A 22,596-nucleotide genomic window follows, 5' to 3' on the forward strand; every position below is an offset into this window, starting at 1 on the left:
ATCATGCACCCGTACTATCAGCGGCTAGCAAAAGTGCTGGGCCTTTCTTGTAAAGCCGGGTATTTCCGTCTCAATATTTGACTACTATATCAGGGATCAATATCAGCTGGGCTACCCGAGAAGTTGAATGAGTTGATTATATTACAGGTCATTTTGATAGGTTTAGATATATAGGTTTTTTTTTCATGTATTTAGATATACACCGATATCTAGACTACAAATATGTCCATGCATTGCTACAGTTAAAGATTAATGCATATATTATTGCTTGTTGTCTGTTTTAGAAATAATAGAGATTGAGATTAGGATTATAACTAGAATTTCGATTGTCGGATCTAGGAATCATTGCTTGTTTTGCAAATAGTCAGTGTTACCCTAAACGTTTAAATGGACACCTATCATTTCGCTATTTATTCGAGCTAAATGGCCATTTAAACTGGGCTTAGCTATTTATTTGGGCTAAACGGCCATTTAAACAGGATAAATGGGTGATTAAATGGACATGGTAAACCACTGTGCAACGTGTACATGGGCTAAATAGCCGTGTATGCGAACAATGCAAATAGTATATAGACTAGAAATGCCAGCGGCGTTGCCGCGTATGGGCAGTGTGTGGGTTGCTTGCACTGCAGATGGCTCCATGATTTTTCGTATGCTATGGTGAGTTGAGGTAGCTATGAGTCGGATGGGTACTGCAGATTCTTATCCGTTAATTTTGAGATCTCTCACATATGTTAGTAATTTTTTTAGTGAACTCTGATATTATAATTATTACTTACAACTTTGATGCTACATAAACTAATATATAGAGTAATAGTTATTTTATGCAGGTAGCTCTATAATTTTTTGTACGCAACATAGGTAAGGCAAATCTGTCGCTTCGTTATTTTCACGTAGGTGTCATGGTTTGCGGCCTGTTTTTGCATTTGGTATATATTTAAATTTCATATTGTCATGGTCTATATTTGCATTTTAAATTTGGTATACAATTATGTTCTAGTATTTAAATTTTTTTTATCAAATTTCATTTTGGACAACGTTTGATTTTAGTTCGTTTGGTGTTCAAATTGAACATATAATGTTGATTTTATGAAACATGTTGTGATTTGATTTACTCCCTCCTTCCCCGTTTATAAGGCATGGTGGAACATGACACGGTCTTCTAAACAACATTTTGACCATTTATTTATCATATATTATATCACTTTTGATTATAAACTTATAATCATTGTAAAATATATTTGATTATGAATCCAATCATATGAAATTTGCATTATAAAAATAAAATTTTAATAGTCAAATTATTGGTCAAAGATGACAAGGTTTGAATCTTGATATACGTGTATGCCTTATAAACAGGGAAGGAGGGAGTAATTAAAATCCGAGCATTTTGTAAGTGCTTCAAGTCAACGGTCAAATATTTAGATACTCCGCCGCATATATGGACGACGTACTGTTTCCGCGCGGTAAAGTGGTTGTCTCGAGATTTGTGAAAGAACAATAAATTCTTTAATTGAAAATGATATACGGTGCATTATAATACAGAGAATATGGAGACATACGGACCCACATTATCATTTAAAAATAGAAAAGCGCTGCTTATGGCTATTGCTCCCTCCGCTCCCCCAAAAAATCTAGAGCCAGTGTCCCCATGGCTCCCTCCGCTCCCCGAAAAATCAAGAGCTAGCGCACCAGAGCTTGTCTGAAGCGGCGTCGAGCGGCTCCCATCCGAGCCCAGGCCCCGCCCTGGGCAGGATGGCACGGCGCTCCGGGGGCCGGGGGCGCTTGGTTGCTCAGCGCGGCTGGCCGGCGTGTAGCTCGACGCGGCGGCGGCTCCTCCTCCGCTCTCCTCTGCCATGGCGCCGGCCAGGCTAGGCCAGCGGCCGGGCTAGCGGACCCCAGCGAGGTGGGCAGGGCGAGGGTGGCTCCGGCGGGCCGCGTCAGTCGAGGCCAGCCCGGCGACCGGACGGGTGGAGGCGGGTGTGGCCGGCGCGGGCAGGAGGGGGGCTGGCCACATCCGGTGGCCTCGAGCTCGGGCCGTGGCGGCGGCAGCCGGATCTGGCCTCTGCCGCCCCCACGGCTCATCCATGCGGCGCCGCCCCCGCAGGTCGTCCACTCCGCGCCGTCTTCGGTGCTCCGTCGCCGCTGCCTCGGCTTCGGCCCGGCCCGAATTCGCTCTTGCCTCGAGCGGATCGGGGCCGGACGGCGTCGAATGGGCTCCGAGCTCCCGCGGCACAGCGCGGGTCCTCCCTGTTCCTCCTCCCACCTCCTCCTTCACCGGCGCGCCTCGAGCTTGGCGGCCTCCCTCCGCGGCACGGTCGACGCTGTGGGGCGTTGCGTGAGCGCGGTCGCGGCGGCGAGCTGCAGTGTCGAGCTCCGCCCTTCCGCGTGCGGCGGCACCGGGCCTTTCCCTCCCTCCCCCATTCCCCTGCGGACGGAGCTCGGGCGGTGCGGGTCGGGCGGCGGCGGAGGGCGGCGCGGGCGCAGCGGGCGAGGGCGGCGGCCGGTGGCGGCATGCAGGCTGCGCGTGGCCGCTGCCCCTTTTTCTGCGGGTGCGAGGATGCTCGGGCCGGCGCCGCGAGGATCCGGCGGGGGGTGCCCTCGGCCAGCGGCTGCGAGGAGCGAGCCGCGGGGAAGAGGGGCTCGGCCAGCTGCTGGCCGTTGGTCGCCAGATCGACGGCCACGATTTTTTTCGATGACGTGGCACGATGTGGTGCCCTCTTTTGTTGCGCAAATCGTAATAAGAGATATAGATAGAGATACATAGCAAAAGAATATTTATTTAGATTGATCAAAACAAACTACAATTTAGAACGTAGGGAGTAATAGAGATACTTCATCCCACTAAAATTATGGGATGATCTCGTACTCAAACCAGAAACCAGATACAAAATTCAATTCAAGTAGTAGAGTCTAGAGGCGATTATTGGATATGTGCAAAATCACTGGAGTGATTAGCTTTTTTTTAACGAATCAAAGGCACGCGACATCGATGGCCCTAGCCCGGCGCGCGCGGTATGTATCCTTGTGGGCCCTGAGCATTGGCATTTGAGTGTTGGATGGGCCCAGCCGACCCATGGGCCCACGTAAGACTACGGCACCAGCATCGGCCTGTTTCGTCATCCCAGTGTGCAGTCTTTCTTGAGAGGAAGAAGAGATGGGGCCGGCGGCCGGTGACTGGTGAGATGCGGTTTTTTTATTTTTGTATTTTTTATTTTCATTTTTTACAAAAATATATTTTCGATTTGGAAATTTATAGGAATATATCCCGGCCGCTCGGCTGCCGGGCGGCCGGGACCTGGCCGCCCGGCAGCGGGGCGGCAGGGGTTTTTGTGCAAAAACTTTTGCTCAAATAATTGCGCGCAGGTCCCTGGGGGCCGGTCGCCCGGCAGCGGGGCGGCCGCCCCCCCGACCGATCGGCAGCCGGGCGGCCGGCCCTGGCCGATCGGCAGCCGGGCGGCCGGCCCTGGCCGCCCGGCTGCTGGGCGACCGGCTGTCCCACCCTTATATAAGGGTTGGCTGGTTCCCCGCCCCTCATTTACATCACTAAAATTCCAGAAACCAAGAAAAAAGAGGGAGGGAGGTAGAGCGGCGAAGTCCTGCCGGATTTTCGAGCCGGCGACTGCAGGTAACCAAAATTCTTCTACGCTTTACAAATAGATTATGTTGTAATTATTTTTATTGAAATAGTAGATTAGCAATCAATTTAATTATTGTTAGGAGTGATTAGTGGTATATTTAGGTGCAGTTACTTGTAATGATTAGCATTGATACAGTACATTTAGTGTTAAATTAAGTATTAGAAAGTACTAGAAAATTGTTAGAGAAGTATTAGAAAGTCTTAAAAATTAGAAGATAATATTAAAAGTTTTTAGAAAATGTTAGAAAATTATAGAAAATTTTAGAAAATGTTAGAATTTTTTTTAGAAAATGTTAGAAAATAGTTTAGCAATCAGTTTAATTATTATTAGGAGAGATTAGTGGTACATTTAGGTGTAGTTACTGATAATGATTAGCGTTGATATAGTATATTAGCAATCTGATTGCTCACTTGTGATTGTCAGGGCTTAACACCATAGCATCCTCAGGATCCACCTACATTCCATGGAATAAGGTGACGGAAACAGTCCCCCAAGGAGTCCAGGTGCCTATGTGTTTTTGCGGATCCTTGTGCAAACTAATGAAATCAAGGGTTTTGGGGGACGACTTTGGCAAGAGATTCTTCATGTGCAAGAATTACGAGTACGACCCACCCAAGCATTACGACAAGGACCGAGCAAAGGTACTACAAAACACTATCAGAGTTTGTCACTTTCAGATCTAATAATGACTTCTAACATGATTTGGGGAAAGACTCCACCGCCTCTATGTGATTTCGTGCAGTGGTTAGACACTGAGCAATCTCAGCAGGATAAGGACCACGTGGAGCGTCAAGCATGGTGGGCTGCACAAAGGTGGCAACGAATGCTGCATGAAGAACAGATGGAGGAGAAGCGCAAGAAAAAACCATGAAGAGATTCAGAAGAGGATTGCAGAAGTGGAACGTCAGAAGACAGAGGAACGTGAAGCTGATAGGGAGAGGAAGCGAGAGAGGGCCCGCCGTGCTAAGGAAGCAGGGTCTGAAGCTATTAGGAAGGGAAAATATCCCCAGTGCACTCAGTAAAGCACCACCATGTAATCCCGGCATTTTACATTTCCTAAGGCATGTTAGATTTACTCACAACACGAGGTTATCGTGTTGCACATGCCATGCTTTTCATTGTTCAAGTATCTAGTAGTACGAACGCCTTAGGCCTCTGCTTTGTAATCGTAGCATTGTTTACAAAACTGTATTGCAAACCGAAAATTTATGATTCGTAACTACCCTTCAATTTTCAGTACACTACATTCAGTGAGCAATATAATTGAACCAACCTACACATTTAGAACTACAACAAAGAAATCTTACTACACAAATACCTTCGTAATATTACATGCTACAATCTGGTCCAAATACATATCCATACATAACGAAATATAATTATCACATACATGTCAGAATACATATCCATATATCTGGTTCAAATACATATGCACACATAACGAAATCTAGACGCGACAGGCTCCAAAATCCGGAGGCAATCCATCGGTGGGATTTCCAGAAGGTCCAACCTCAGCACCAGCATTATCTTCTTGCATTTTAGGGCACTTCTTGTAAGTGTGACCATCTGCTCCACACAGGTTGCATCATTTTTTCTTCTTTCCTGCCTCAGACTCATCCATTCCGTTATGGATACGAAGTGTCTGCCGTCGACCTACCCCTCTCATAGCATCTGGATTGGGAATGTACATTGGAGAGATATTTGGTGTAGTGAATGATCCCAGACTGCCTATGCCATATATCTCATGGCCCCAAGTGTGCACAGCGGTTTCTTTTCTGTAATATTGTGAAATAAAAACCCCAGGATCCAACCCAGATTCTTGTTGTCGGTCAAAACCCACCGGCGAGTAGCGACATGCAACACGAAGAGCCGGGAGGTCGCCGGGGCGCTGGCAGGCACTACTTCCTCGTCAACAGCCCGCAATCCGGCACACGCCGAAGATTCCGGAGAATGTAGGTCGTGTCACCTGACCTATACCCGATCAGGAAGGTGCGAACGTGCTTGCAATGATTTGCCTGCATACACAAACACGTGGAAACGTAAGTCCGAGCCGTGGTCGGCTCCCCAGGACGACTCTTGCATCGGCTTTAAAGAGCCGATCGAGTCCCGGTGTCAGATTGGATCTGCATCTATCCGGATATTGATGAATAAAACAAATAATTATGGAAAACTTGCTTCAATTAAATCTAGCTGATTCGATCCACGACGGTAAAAGCCTCACTGCTAGATCGGAACATCCTACACGTAACTAGGCCTAGCGAACATAACAGATAACTAAACCATAACCGAAAACAGAGGCCTAAGAACTAGCAAGAGCCGATTCGCGGAACAATCCCTATCAAGGCTAAGACAAAGCATCTATTACATCACCGGAACATCCAATCCGTTGGTAAGGCCTAACCTAGCAGATATGAACTAATCCTTATAAAAATAAGAACAAACCGTGGCAGATTGGATCTACTAGATAGAAGAGAAGCAAGGTGTTGCCTCCATGCAACTAATTCTATGCAACAAGAATTAGCATAAGATTGAAACGTGACTGCACAGAGACAGCATGATATTCGTAGATGGTAGGCAATGAAAGCACGATGAATCTACTAAAAGCCATGCTATGAACATCAGGATAACTAGCATTACTCGCCATAAAAAACGCTTCAGTACGAGTAATTCCAAGGTAAAAGCAAGAACAACGCTGCCCTGATCGCGAGAAGCGATCAGGGCAGCATGGCGCTTACCTGGATGAAACCCTAAGATTAGGGGTGGCGATGCGCCGAGAGTTGTTGTTTGTGAGACGTGATGACGATTTACAAGCCTTCTTAATCTTCTGCTTTAAGACCAACTTGCTTTCGCTGTTAATTTATGGCGATAACACATGCCCCCTGGTTTTGGCAATGATAATTCCCAAACCACTCCGTCGCTCCATCTTCCCGTTAATGCTCATTAAAAACACACTGCAACCACCAAGGAAGACGCAACGTCTTTGCAACTGGCTCCTCGTAGAATGTGAAACTGCCGATCCGTCTTCCATCCTTTTACTATTTAATCTCACCCCGAATCGGCTCTTCTTCATGGCAAACTCATCTTCCTCCAAAACCAAGTAGCACAGAAAACCCCACCTCCAGTAACCATGGCGATTTCTTCCTCCTCCGCCTCCAACTCCTTCGGAGATTCTTCCTCTTCCTCTTCCTCTTCTCCTTCTTCTTCTTTCCTCTCCGCCTCTTCCATCGACTCCATCCCGGAGAGCCGAGAGCCGACTCCTGAGTGGGACTCGACAGCAGCGTACGAGGCGCTGGCTCCTCTGCATTGGGATGCAGAGGAGTTCGACTTCGGGGTCGTCTCCGAGGAGGACGAGCCCGGGACCGAGGGAGAAGACCTCCAACTCCTGTTCCAGGAGGAGTTGCAGAGCGACGAAGAAGACTCCTCCTCGGAGGGAGCCGATTCTTCCTCGGAAAAGGAAATCGGCTCCTCCTCCAGCGACGAACCGATGGGAGGAAAATCCTTCCGATTCCTCGGGTCCCCCGTGGAGGACAGCGAGGAAGAGAGCAGCGGCGGTGGTGGTCGGAGCAGCGACTTCGGGTCCGAGGGTGGCAGCAGCGCCTTCGACGGCGCCAGCGATGACGACGACGACGATGACGACAGCGATGGCGGGGATGCACCGGCCCGAAGCCCCAAACGCCGTAGGTACTAGGTACCTACGAGCAGTAGGCGTAGTACTGTAGGAGTAGGATTGTAAAGCCGAAGGATTAATTCCTTTGTAAAAATCGGCTTTTTCCTTGTAAAAACTTTCCTTCTAATGAAGTTAATTTCCTTTAATTGCTGTGTGTTTGATTTATTTTCCAAAAGCCGATGGCAATGCATCAGGTTTCTATAAATATCTAAGAGCCGACAAAATTCAAATTAGAAGCAACCCGCACAAGAGTAGAGTATCACTTCCACCTTGAACCGAACTCGAAACAAACTCTCAAATCCGAGCGTAATTCGAAAACCCAGCTCTACAAATTCGAGCAAGAACTTCTCCAAGCATCCAGAATTCGATTCAGAACCCATAGCAATCAAACCCTAAATCAACAGATCTGAACCATGGCGAACTCTGTAGCTCAAACAACAAATTCTGCAATCGATGATGTGGCAATCTGCGGCCTGAAGGTAACATGCAGCCCAATCCTTTTAACTTTCTTCAGCTCATTAAGCCTCTGAACAAATTAAACTCTGAACCCTGACACCATATGCATACTTCTGAATTCCTGAACTTCAGGTGTCAGACATTCTTCTGCCGCATCCTTCCAATCCAAAAACTTTCTGTCTTGGCCCTCGAGCTTACGAAAATCCCATAGATTTGATCTCTTGTGAAGCAAATAGGATCCCTTTCGTAAGTCAAAACATTGATTTGAACCTCTGGGCCGACTGCTTAAGAGCCTGGCCTAACCCCCCTGAGAGCTGGATTACATGGTACAGCAGAGTAGCAAAAGCTTATATGCCCTTGTGGCAGGAACTGAACATAGCCGATGCACTTACCTTATCATTATCACCCCTTGACAAAGATGAAAACCTTCTGAAAACCATTGGCTATTTTTGGTCTGATGCTCTGAACTGTTTCCTCTTTGGCCACAGTCCCATGACCCCTACTCTGCTAGATGTCACCATGATCACTTGCCTAGACATTGAATCTCCAAATCCTGCTGCTCACAGAATGGCAGAAGTTCACTTTAAACTTTCATCCAAGATTAACTGCACAAACTGGGGCACTTACATGAGCCAGCACATGAAAACAAAAGGTCCAGTGACTGAAAAGGAACACACAACCTTCTTAAATATTTGGCTAGAACACGTCATCTTCTGTGGTCCTTCTTTAGCTCCAACTAAGAATTATCTTCCCTTGGCCTATCATCTGGCCCATGGCAACCGCACTGGCCTAGGTAAACTTTTCCATGGAGAAACCTACAGATATCTCCATTTGATGACATCTAACTTGCTTAACTAAAAGAAACTGAGAACTAGAGGCCCTTGGTGGTTTATTCAGTTGTGGGCACAACTGTACTTTCAGCACCAGATCCCAAACTTCCAAGGCCTGACTAAGAATTCCTTTCCTGATGAGAGTGGCAAACCAATTAGATGTACTAGTTATGACCAAGCTTTATTTAGTCTTCCTGGCAGTAAACTGAACCCGACAGATGCAGCAAAATGGTTCAAAGTCTTCTACAAAGGTCTAGACAACCCTCTCTTTTTCCCATTCACTGAATCTGAAGCCTTTGAGAACCCAATTGCCTTCAGATTAGATAGCTTTGCCGATGACAACAACACTCGGCATCTGTATTCTTTAATGATCCGACCTGGCTTTCTTCCTGTTGGCATGAGTACTTCCAATAGGATTATCAAACCAGGTTACGAAACTTACCAACCAGTCATAGCAGCTCGGCAATTTGGCCTTGGACAAGTCCCTCCCCACTTCCATATTCACCACTTGGTGGAGAGTAGAGCCGATCTGCCTGATGGTCTCACCAGCTCCAGATGTTACAATATGTTCGATGATTTCCACATTCCAATACCAGCCGATCTGTCCTTCACCTCCTCGTCAATCGACTTCTGCACATGGTGGGGAATGTGGAAAACACATATATTCAGGAAAGCTCTAGGTCCTCGACTGCAGCAAATTGACCATGAATACGTAATCCCCGAAGAAGAGGTACTGAATTTATGCATTCATTCTTCCTAAGTCCTCTATCCCTTTACTTGACTAATCCTACTCACCCTGCTTACAGCAACAAGATGATCCAGAACCCGTGACCAGTAACGGGGAACCATTCCACTTTCTTCCAACTGCTCCTGATATCATCTTTTGCTAGGGATCACCATCAATGAAGAAAGTAAGAATGGATGTTCAGCCAGACTTACTCCAGTCGGCTTCTAAACGAAGACAAACTTCTGCAAGTGTTGCCCCCCGAGTCCTAACTAAGAAAAGGAAAATGATCACGAGGCGAGTCATCAAGAAATCAGCACAAGCTTCCCCGAGTCCATCAGAGTCCAACACCAACCAGGCAACTCATCTTTCTAAAACTTCTTCTTTATTGTGTACATATGTACTCTGGTTGACTGTAATTCTATTTCTAGGATGCAGCTGAAGACATCCCCAATGCAGAAAGCCCAGTACAACATGAGATGACTACAAATCCTAATGTACTGATAGAGGCAAGCGAGAGGCAAGCTGACACAGTCAATGTTCTTGATGTCGACACAAGCTCTATTAGGACGATTGCTTTTGAACTGCCCAACGCTTCTTCTTCAGAACATGTAACATTACAAGAACCAATTCTGAACCAGCCGATAGCTTCATAAATGCATCTTGCTCTAACTTCAAATATGTCCATAGGGCTTTGACATTTCAAGTTTGCTTTCCTTTGACCCGGCATCAATGGGTCTGACTGCCCCTGGAGCAAAAGCACCATCTTTGCAGCAATCGGCTAACATGGCAAATCAGCTTCAACTCATCAAGGATCTGCTATCTGCTCCGATCACTGCTCTGGTTGATGATTCCAGCAAGATAAAAGAAATTCTTGAGCAGATAGAATCCCAGCTTCCAGAATCACTTCGAGTCAAACTTTGGCCAGCCGGCCATCTTCCTTTCTTTCAGGCAGAGGTGAAGGCAGCACAACAGAGAATAGAAGTGCGTCATTCTCAAATCCCTCTGAAAGCTGACATCGCTCAGAAGTGCAAACTACTCAACAAAAAGAAGGCAACTCTGGATGCTAAAGTTGATATCTCCGAGAGCACAAAACGACTCAACCTCTTGGAAAAGGAACTGACAGAACTTGAAGAAAAGGTCCGCAATACCCAAAGACTAATCCAAGAGGAGAAAGCTTCGATCGCAAACTCCAAGCAGGAAGCCCAAGAAATGACTGAACAAATACAGGCAGAGTTTGCAGAGTTAAGCACCTTGAGTCGACAAATAATATCAGGCGATGACAAGGACGACGAAGAAATCATTGCAAGAGCTGACGCTGTACGTGCAGAAGCCATCCATGCCATAGAAGGATTCCTAAACTAGTAGAACTATTTAGAAAAATTTGATGTTGCCTGTTAAACCTGAAACTTGTACTCATTTAAAACACCTTAAGTCGACGGTTACACATCGGCTATCTTGCTTCTCATATGTATTTTTACTAGCCAACTCAACATGTTGGCCTCTCATTCATTTTTTTTACCGGCCAACTCAACGTGTTGGCCTATCTCTTTCTCTCTTTTTTTTTATTTTTTTACCGGCCAACTCAACGTGTTGGCCTTTCTCTTTCTATTTTTTTTACTGGCCAACTCAATGTGTTGGCCTTTCTCGGTACAGCCAGATGGATCTGATCGGCTCTTGTTACTCGCTTTCCCACATGCTCGGGAAATACTTCTTGAGGTGTTGGCCATTGACAGCAACAGAAAACTTGACGCCGTCCAACTCCTCGAGCATGTATGCATTCCCAGGCAAAACCTGAACAATCTTGTACGGCCCATGCCAAGTTGGAGACCACTTGCCATACTTTTTATCTTTAGTTCCCAATGGAAATACTGCCTCCCAAACCAAGCCTCCAACCTGGAAATTCTTTGGCTTGACCTTCTTGTTGTATGCACAAGCAACTTTAGCCTTGTTTTCCTTAATCTTTTCCAATGACCAAAGTCTTAGCTCTGTCAGGTCCTCCACATTGTCATTCATCAAGGCTGCATATTGTTCAGTTATTAGATCGTTCGGGAACTCGACACGCCTTGATCCAGCCGTGATTTCCCATGGCAACATAGCATCTTGGCCGTAGACTAAATGGTACGGCGATGTCTTGGTGGACCCGTGACATGAAATACGATACGCCCACAAAGCTTCTGACAACACCTCATGCCAGCACCTAGGATATTCATCAATCTTTCTCTTTATGAGCTTGATGAGGCTCTGGTTGGATGCTTTAGCCTGTCCATTAGCTTGGGCATAGTATGGAGATGATCTGATCAGCTTAATCCCCATGTCATCGGCGAACTTCCTGAATTCCTCTGATATAAAGACCGATCCTCCATCGGTTGTAATAGTTTGAGGAATCCCAAATCTGTGAATGATGTGCTCTTTGACAAAGCTGATCACATCTCTTGACGCTACTGACCTCATGGGCACTGCCTCTACCCACTTTGTGAAATAATCTGTAGCAGCTAAGACACACTGGTGACCCTTGCTAGATGACGAGTTGATCTGACCAATCATGTCCATGGCCCAACCTCTGAATGGCCACGGTTTGATGATAGGATTCATTACTGATGCTGGCACTATCTGAATTTTGCCAAACCTCTGACATGCCTGACATCCCTTGTAATATTTGAAGCAATCTTCAAGCATAGTGGGCCAGTAATAACCCGATCGCCTAATCAGCCACTTCATCTTATGAGCCGATTGATGAGTACCGCAGGTTCCCTCGTGAACCTCATGCAAGAGCCGATTTGACTCTGAAGGTCCCAGACATTTAAGCAGTAGTCCTTCCAAGGTCCTGTAAAACATATCATCCCCTATCAGAACATACTTCATAGCCTTGAGTCTTATCCTCCTGGGTGCCCCCCGAGCCGAATCCTTCAAATATTTGAAGATATCGGCTCTCCAGTCTCCAGGTTCTAGAAACTGAATCTCCACATCGACCCCATCGGCCGTTTCTTTGTACCCGGAAGCCATCTGTGCCAAATCATTGGCTTCATTGTTCAGAGTCCTGCGTATCCAGTGGAAATTGATGTACCTGAATTGTGACATCAACTCACGGTACTGCATCCATATCGGAAAAAGAGCCTCACTCTCACATCTATATTCTTCTGTGAGCTGAGAAATCACCAGCTTCGAATCTCCAAATATTTCCACCGCTTCTGCACCAGCTTCGAGGAGCAGTTCCATCCCTTTGAGAACGGCTTCATATTCCACCAAATTATTGGTGCATGGCGCAGTCATCCTGATGGAAAAGGAGTAAGTCGCCCCTCGAGGCGACACCAACAGAATTCCCACACCGCACCCATCATCACAAGCCGATCCGTCAAAAAACATTGCCCAAGCACGAATAAATAGTGCAGCAATATCAGTGCTGATCTTGTCTGCAACAAGATCCGCCAGTGCCTATCCTTTGACTGTTTTTGCATGCTGATATCGAATATCGAACTCTGACAATGCAAATATCCATTTTCCAAGCCGGCCTTTCAGAACAGGAGCCGACATCATGTGCTTTATGACATCCGATTTGCATATGACAATTGTTTCCGCCGAGAGCAAAATATGACGAAGCTTTGTACATGTAAAGAATAAGCAAAGGCAAAGATTCTCGATTTCAGGATACCTGGTCTCGGCATCTAACATGCGCCTGCTGAAGTAGAAAAGCACCCTCTCCTGGCCGTCGTGCTTCTGGATTAACACCGAAGCAATGGAAGTGTCACCCACGGATAGGTACACATAGAACGGCCTATCTTGTTGAGGTGGAACCAACACTGGAGGCTTCGATAGATATTCCTTGATTTCATCAAAAGCCTTATGTTGTTCTGCCCCCAGCGAAACTCATCATCGGATTTGATCTTCACTAAACCCATGAACGGTTCGATGCGCCCAGACAGATTAGAAATAAATCGTCTGACAAAGTTGATTTTACCGATGAGCTTCTGCAACTCTTTCTTCGTAGTAGGTGGCTTCATCATCTTCACAGCTTCTTGACTCTTCAGGCCGATCTCGATTCCCCGTTCATGCACCAGGAATCCCAAAAATTGACCGGCCGATACGCCCAAAGCACATTTCTTTGGGTTCATTTTGAGTCCAAACTTCTGAGTCCGCTCCAGGACCTGACGCAAATCTTCCAGGTGTCCCCCAGCCGATATGGACTTGATCACGACATCATCAATGTAGATCTCTACCAACTTGCTGATGAGATCATGAAAAATGTAATTCATGGCACGTTGATACGTTGCACCGGCATTTTTCAATCCAAAGGTCATGACCAAGTATTCGAACAACCCGACTGCACCTGGTACTCTGAACGCGGTCTTGTGTACATCCTCTGGGGCCATAAAAATCTGATTGTAGCCAGCATTACCGTCCATAAAGCTCATCATCTTATGACCAGCTGCTGCGTTGATCAATGTTTCTGCAATAGGCATCAGATACTCATCTTTTGGCGTTGCTCTGTAGAGGTCTCCGAAATCCACGCAGACTCGCCATCGGCCATCTTTCTTTTGTACCGGTACCACACTAGAGATCCATTTTGCATACCGGCACGGCCTGATGAACCCAGCATCGAACATCTTCTCTACCTCTTTCTTGACTTCTTCTAGGACTTCGGCCTTCATCTGACGCGCTGGTTGCTGAAACGGCTGAAATCCTTTCTTAAGCGGGAGCCGATGCTCGACGATGTTTCTATCCAGACCGGGCATCTCAGTATAAACCCATGCAAAATAATCATGGTACTCCTTCAACAGTGCTATCATTTGTTCACGCAAGATCGGGTCTAACTTTTTGCTGATAAATGTCGGTCGCGGCTTATCCCCGGGACCGATATCGACTTCCTCCAAATCGTCAGCAGACGTAAACCCGTAACCTAACTTGCCACCGTCTGAAAGATCGACATCGACAGCAAACACAGGGAGATGACAAGAAAAATTTTCCGGCCAACCGCACGGGCTGGCCGTTCCCACATTTCCGTTATCATTCAGAACTGAATGCTCAGCAAAGGCCATTGTTTGTACATTACGTGACAATTGTAACCCCAAGTACATATTACTCATTTTTTGGGGCCGGTCGCTGGGACCGGCCTCTCTAACCTTGCTGGATTCCGTAGCTTGCCAGGATGTGTCTACTCTGTGAGGCCAGTGGATAAGACCAGCCTCAGTCCGTTTTTTGTCGCCTCAATCCGATCACAATCTTCCAGCGCGATGCCTGAGATCGGCTCTTGCCCTTCCGTATCCCAGGCGTTCATGTCTGCAAGGGAAACCTCGCTGGAATCATCTGCACGGACCACCTCCACTTCATCGCAATCCCACTGGACCAGACACTGGTGCATCGTGGAAGGAACGCAGCAATTTGCGTGAATCCAATCCCTCCCAAGCAGCACTGTGTATGTACTCTTACTGTTGACGATGAAAAACGATGTTGGAACGGTCTTGCAGCCAACTGTTAACTCCACGTTGAGGACACCCTGTGCCTCCGACGGCTGACCGTTAAAATCATTGAGCATCACATTGGTCTTGATAAGATCAGCAGTGGAACGACCCAGCCGGCGTAGTACTGAATACGGCATCAGGTTGACTGCGGCGCCAGTGTCGACCAACATTCTGTTCACAGGTTTGTCATCTATGAAGCCCTTGAGATACAATCCCTTCAGGTGCTTGTAGCTTTTCTCCTTGGGCTTCTCGAAGATGATCGGCTGTGGGCCGAGATCCAGCTGCGCGATGGCCAATTCTTCCGGTTGGGGTGCCTGAAACTCCGACGGGAGCACGAACACCATGTTCACATTAGCTGATGGCTTCTCATCGGCTCTTGGCTGCTTGGGGCACCACTCCCTCCTTGGAGGACGCCTCTCCTCCCTTCCCGGTCGCCTGACTTGCTCCACGAGAAGCGGACGCGCTTTCCTCAGCACGTCGAGGTACTTTGCTTCCGCCTCTTCGAGATTGCGCAAGTGCTGCACTCTGCGCTTCTGTGATTGGCTGAGCCCGTCAGGACACCATCGTGGACGATGATACTTATCTTCCTCTTCTGGCTCGAGATCATCCCTGGATGGCTGCTTCACACGGTCATCGTGACGTGTTCTAGGCCCCAAGCGCTGGAACACCGATGTCTCGCCTTGCTGGCGTTCCCGAGGCCTGCACTCCAAGCAATCATCTATAGTAGGCAATCGGCACATGCCGGAGTTCCAATAGTACCTGAAGAACGGGCAATGCCAGTGATCGCGTATAGCCTGGCATCTCCCTAGCGTCCTCCCTGTGCGGTGCTCGTACTCATCTTCTTCCGATTCGTATCGGCGGCGCAACATGTACTGATACTGGTATTTTTCCAGAAGCCGATTAGAAGCTGGGAGCTGATTGTGGATGTGACGCACTTGCTCTTTAGTCACATGTTGATGCTCCAGCTTATGTTCATCCTGCGGCCGTTTGCCAGAAACGGCCTCTTTCCTCTGCCATGTTGATCTGGAATGCCAAATTCTGGCCCTCGGATCCGAAATCTGACAGCTCCACCACATTAGCTTGTGGGAACGGTTGACTGTCCACTTTCATCGTGTGTTGGGCCAGAATTAATCGGCCCTGCTCGATAGCCGATTGGATTTGCCGACGTAGCTCCTTGCAGTCATTTGTGGCATGGGTGAACGAGTGGTGCCACTTGCAATACAGCCTCCCCTGCAGCTATTGTGCCGTTGGTAGCTTGTGTCTCTCTGGGAGCTTTAACTGCTTTTCCTTGAGCAGTAGATCGAATATCTGCTCTGCCTTGGCCACATCAAAGTCGAAGCCCTTCACAAGCCCCTTCTGTTTGACCCATTTGCACGGGATGGGGTTTGCCCCCCGGGTCCATTCTGCTATAGCCACTTCTTGTTCCTCGCCAGAGTCATCGGAATCACCAGCTTGGGCCATATTGACATGGCGCTTGAACTTTTCTTGGTACAGATCAGGGTGGTAGTGTTCATATGCCGTAAGCTTCTGCACCATGTGTGCTAGAGAGGTGAATTCCAACTGAAAAGCCAGATCCTTAATCGGCTTAGCGAGTCCCAGAACTGCCAAATCAACCGCTTCCTTTTCTGTTATGCGCGACGTGTAGCGTCAGTTCTTGACCTCTCGGAAGCACTGCATGTACTCTGAAACACTTTCCCCTCGCTTCTGCCTGACTTGAGCGAGGTCGGCAATCCCAGCTTCAGCAGCCTCTGAATGATACTGGGTGTGAAACTGATCTTCCAACTGCCTCCAAGTCCGGATCGAATCTGGAGGCAGTGATGTGTACCATCCAAAAGCTGAACCCGTGAGAGATTGGGAGAAGAAACGAACCCTCAGAGGATCCGATACTGAGATAATTCCAAGCTGTGTTAAGTATCGGCTCACGTGCTCAATAGAGCTGGCCCCTTCTGATCCGCTGAATTTAGTGAACTCCGGAAGCCGATACTTGGGTGGCAACGGGATCAAATCGTAATCACTTGGATACGGCTTGGAATAGCCGATCGCCTTCCTCTTGGGCAGGATGCCAAATTGGTCTCTTAGTATTGCACTGACCTGCTCCACACTAAGAACTCCTGGGGCCGAGGGCTCTGCACTCGGCCCGGTAGCGTACTTTGCCAGCCATGCCTGTTTCTCCGCATCTACTCCTGAGGCTCCAATACCCACCAGCTGTCCCATGCGCGTTGCACTGATATTGTCAGGTATGTATACGCATGTGTATTCGTGTGGGATCTCCTTGGGCGGTTCGCTCAGGAACTGTCCTTCCCCGGGGTCACCGCCGATCTTGTGGACGACATAGATCGGCGAATTCTGCTGCCCTGCTGCCGCGAGCGAGTAGGACACTGGCGGCCTAGATTGCAATGCAGCTTTGCCCCTGTGACTCCCCAGAATTGGTCCCGATGGGGAGTACTGGTTCTTGAACACCTCCTGGACAACGCAATGTGCCACGTGCTCAAGCTCGTTCACCAGGCTTTCCGAGTGCCGATGAAGCGTATGAGCCACCATGTAGTTCATCTCCTGGCGTAGGGCTCTGGTGCACTCCTCTGATGGCACGGACAGATCAACGTTGTCGAGAGCACCCTCTGGTGAGAACCCCTTCCACCTGATGCCATGGTTGCGGGTCCTCTCGAAGGAGCCGATGAGATCGGCTTCGAACTGAGCTTTGGCCTCATCGTATTTCTGCTTGTGTTCTGGAGTCAGCTCTTCATACGTGACAGGTTTGGTGACCGGGGGAACCGGTGCTTGGTCCTGAGATCCTGTCATCTCTGCGGCGGGCGTTGTTGTTGATGAACGTCCCACCGGGCGTGCCAGAATGTGTTGTCGGTCAAAACCCACCGGCGAGTAGCGACAGGCAACACGAAGAGCCGGGAGGTCGCTGGGGTGCTGGCAGGCACTGCTTCCTCATCAACAGCCCGCAATCCGGCACACGCCGAAGATTCCGGAGAATGTAGGTCGTGCCACCTGACCTATACCCGATCAGGAAGGTGCGAACGTGCTTGCAACGATTTGCCTGCATACACAAACACGTGAAAACATAAGTCCGAGCCGTGGTCGGCTCCCCGGGACGACTCTTGCATCGGCTTTAAAGAGCCGATCGAGTCCCGGTGTCAGATTGGATCTGCATCTGTCCGGATATTGATGAATAAAACAAATAATTATGGAAAACTTGCTTCAATTAAATCTAGCTGATTCGATCCACGACAGTAAAAGCCTCACTGCTAGATCGGAACATCCTACACGTAACTAGGCCTAGCGAACATAACAGATAACTAAATCATAACCGAAAACAGAGGCCTAAGAACTAGCAAGAGCCTATTCTCGGAACAATCCCTATCAAGGCTAAGACAAAGCATCTATTACATCACCGGAACATCCAATCCGTTTGTAAGGCCTAACCTAGCAGATATGAACTAATCCTTATAAAAATAAGAACAAACCATGACAGATTGGATCTACTAGATAGAAGAGAAGCAAGGTGTTGCCTCCATGCAACTAATTCTATGCAACAAGAATTAGCATAAGATTGAAACGTGACGGCACAGAGACAACATGATATTCGTAGATGGTAGGTAATGAAAGCACGATGAATCTACTAAAAGCCATGCTACGAACATCAGGATAACTAGCATTACTCGCCATAAAAAACGCTTCAGTACGAGTAATTCCAAGGTAAAAGCAAGAACAACGCTGCCCTGATCGCGAGAAGCGATCAGGGCAGCATGGCGCTTACCTGGATGAAACCCTAAGATTAGGGGTGGCGATGCGCCGAGAGTTGTTGTTTGTGAGACGTGATGACGTTCCTTTTTTCATGAATAACATAGGGTACATATTTATAGTCCGGAGACTTGGGAAACAATCTAATCCTATCTTGTCACGATCGGACTCTATCTCTAACCTTGAACTAAATCTAAAGATACATGGCCCATGTGGCCCAAATGCTCACGCAGGAGCCGATTTACAAGCCTTCTTAATCTTCTGCTTTAAGCCCAGCTTGCTTTCGGCCCATAAACTGTTAATTTATGGCGATAACAATTCTGAACATGCCGCAATGACATGGGAGAATGGTAAGTGAAGAAGCTGTGGCTTCTTGCATCTGCAAAAAACCTTGCCTTCCGGTGTTATCAAGCAATCCTGAACGACCCTTTGTCTGCGGACACCCTGCCCTGTCTTGTCCTTGCATGAAACCTCAAACCTTTGATCCTTTGTGCCCATGGATACCACTCTGTGATATTGAGTCTTTTAAATCTTTTCTTTCATGTAGTTAGTGACCCTATTACAAAAAATCACACCTGGATCATTAAGTAAGACAGCAGCTGCCTGGTACCGCTCTCTGAAGTACCTTGTGCATCCGTACATGATGAATTCAACTATGCCAACAAGAGGAAATCCACGAACATGACGCATTACCATATTGTAACACTCTGCTTGGTTGGTTGTCTCGATCCCATATTGACGACCACCAGTGTCGTATAGAATTGACCACTTCCTCCTTAGGTGCATCCTTAATCCACTGTGTGAAAGGTCCGCCGCCGGAACGTCTCCGGCTGGAGGTTGAGGCCTGTACCTTTAGCAGCTCGGCGCACATGTTATCTAGCACCTGCCACAATGCATCAAATTTCCGCTGCTGATTCTGAGTGCACAATCTGTTGAACAAATTCATAAGTTCCTTATTCTTGAAGCGCTTATAAAAGTTTGCACCCATATGCCTTATGCACCACCTACTCACAACATCTGGCTATATAGGAGGCTGTCCTCGACTTCCTTCATGTAGTTGCCTTATTGCTGCTAGAAGACCAGCATGTCTGTCACTGATGAGGCAAACATCAGGCCTTCCAGCAACAACGTGAATCTTCACACGTTCAAGGAACCAGTACCAGCTCTCTGTGTTCTCACTCTCAACAAAAAAACAAAGGCGATGGGAACCACCTGCTTGTTGCAATCAACTCCAATCGCTGTCAGTATTGTCCCCTTATATCTTCCTGTCAAGAATGTGCCGTCAATACATAAAATAGGAAGACAATACATAAATGCCCTCACACATGCACCAAGGCAGAAGAAAGCACGAAGCAGAAACCCAGGTCCCCCATCTAAACTCGGTACAATATAGGTATCAGCCGCGCTTCCAGGATTTCTCTGCACAATTGCTGACAGCATGTGAGGCAGGTTATCATATGATGCCTCATATATGCCAAATCTCATCTCAAACACCTTTTGTTTTGCCCGCCAAGCCTTTGCATAGCTGATTTTGTATTGAAAACGGTCGTCGATGTCCCTAATTATCAATTTTGGCTCATAATCAATTTTGTCCAGAATCACCCCATACATCTTCTTGGCAACGAAAGTGGATGTGATGTTACGGTGAGTTTGAGCAACAGCAGTTAATCTACATGTGTGTGGTGTAACAATTGAACACTCCCAGTGTGTCTTGTACTTGCCCTTGTAGGCATGTACTCGCCATGTACAATCGCCATTGACACACTTCACCTCATATTCTTTGCTGCTAGACTTCACAACTCTGAATTCCTTCCTCAACGATATAGCCCAAAGCTTCACAGCTACTTTCACAGCTTCAATGCTAGGATACTTTGCCCCTGCACAACCTCATTCTCTCTGTATTCGTACTCATTACTCCTAATATCCTGTATCACTGGATTTCCAAAATCCTTGCCTCGCCATTCACCTAGCAACGGGTAGTCCTCATCGTCTGATGAGTCCCCACATTCTTCCATCATTCGAGCCTCTTAGTCTTCATTCTGTACAGCTTCCACTATTCCAGGTATCCGCTCCCCCTCATCGGCTAAACCTTGCGGCTCAGGTTGAATGACATGCACGTTCTGATCTTCTTTTTCTCCTACCTGATCAGCTATACCTTGCGGCTCAGGTTCTGTGACATGCATGTTCTGATCTTCATTTTCTTGTTCCACTGCTTGGTTCGTATGAGATAATGTACTTGTTGACCCTTCACCGAAATGGGCTGCCTTCTGGTGAATCTGAATTAGCATTGCAAGAGGCCACCCGCGGTAAAGAGCTGCTTGCATGTAAGTCCGCCATTTTTCGGTGTTTACTATAAGCATCAACTCCCAGAAATCTCCTTCAGTTCCCCAATTTGTCACAGTCTGAACGGTTAGGAAATGAGTCTTTGGATTCACATTGAATATCTCGTGAAGCCATTTGCGTATGGAACCAAAACTCCTCTCTAAGGGTTTATCTATTCCGCACTCTCTTCGTTCAAAAGCTGATAGATCTACTCCATACACATCATGAGAAATATATCCATCACCATAATGAACTTGAAAACGAAGCTTGCTCGACATATCTGGACACACAATCATGATATTAAATTGATTACTAATTTACTATTTCAATAAAAATAATTACAACAAAAATAATTGCTCGACATATCTGAACACACAATCATGCTATTTATAAAGTGTAGAAGAATTTTGGTTACCTGCAGTCGCCGGCTCGAAAATCCGGCAGGGCTTCGCCTCTCTCCCTCCCTCTCTCTTTTTTCTTAGTTTCTGGAATTTTAGTGATGCAAATGAGGGGGGGACCAGCCAACCCTTATATAAGGGTGGGAGAGCCGGTCGCCCAGCAGCCGGGCGGCCAGGGCCGGCCGCCCAGCTGCCGGGCGGCCAGGGGGGCCGGCCGCCCCACTGCCGGGCGACCGGCCCCTAGGGACCTATGTGCAATTATTTGAGCAAAAACTTTTGCACAAAGCCCCTGCCGCCCCGCTGCTGGGCGGCCAGGTCCCGGCCGGCAGCTGGGCGGCCGGGGTACATTCCTGTAAATTTCCAAATAGAAAATATATTTTTGTAAAAAACAAAAATAAAAAATAAAAAAAATAAAAAAACCGCCTGGTGAGATAGTGAGTCGAAGGGTTAGGGTTGGTCTTTTATATGCGGCTCCGAGTTGGGCTGCAAATATCAGTTTTGGCTGCGAATTGATAGGCCAGATATATTACCGACCAACCGACCCGCGGACAAGGATTTACCAACCGACCCACTAACGCTGTACATTGTGGTTTCTACCGACCAATGATTGGCCGCTTTATGTAGAACTAGGTAATTATGTCTGTACGTTGTTACGGACAAAGTTGGTATATGTATTGTATACATATTGGTGCCCGGTGTGTTAATTTGTAAGGATCTACGTGATCAAGTCGTGAACGGAGCGGGTTCGTCCGACTCGCATATGGGACGGACTAATGCCCACCTATCAATAACACAGGCGGACCAAACCAACATACCAAACCAAAAATTTAGGTGGAAACCTTAATAACTGTAGTAATAGATATAGATATAGATTACCGACCAACCGTTCGTGATTATGTTTTAGCGACTGACCTTCCGTGCTTATTATTGGTCGGTAAAGACGGCTGTGGTGCAGTGCAGGTAGTACTATTCTTTTCTTCTTTTTTGAATGGAAGGCCACGCTATTCCGATACATTGCTTGCAAGAAGAGGAAAGCTAAAAGTGATATGCTTTGCTTATTTCGTGCCATGCCGATTCCTTGCTTATCTCATCCTCCTGATATATACCTTCTTTTGCAGAAAAGAATACATACATAAATAAAAAAGGTAGCCATCAAAAAATAATTCCCAGCATTATACTATAGTAGGACATGATGATTAGTTCAAATTTGCTCTAAAAATCATATCCTAACGTCAATAAAAAAATCTGGAGGGAGTATATGTTTTATACACCTGTGCATAGTTGAGGTCCATGGATTGGGGGACAATTCGAAATTGTTGGATTGTGGCGATAAAGCAAGGTCATATTTT

The sequence above is a fragment of the Panicum virgatum genome, chromosome 5K (assembly GCF_016808335.1).
Source record: "Panicum virgatum strain AP13 chromosome 5K, P.virgatum_v5, whole genome shotgun sequence".
Taxonomy (NCBI): Eukaryota; Viridiplantae; Streptophyta; class Magnoliopsida; order Poales; family Poaceae; genus Panicum; species Panicum virgatum.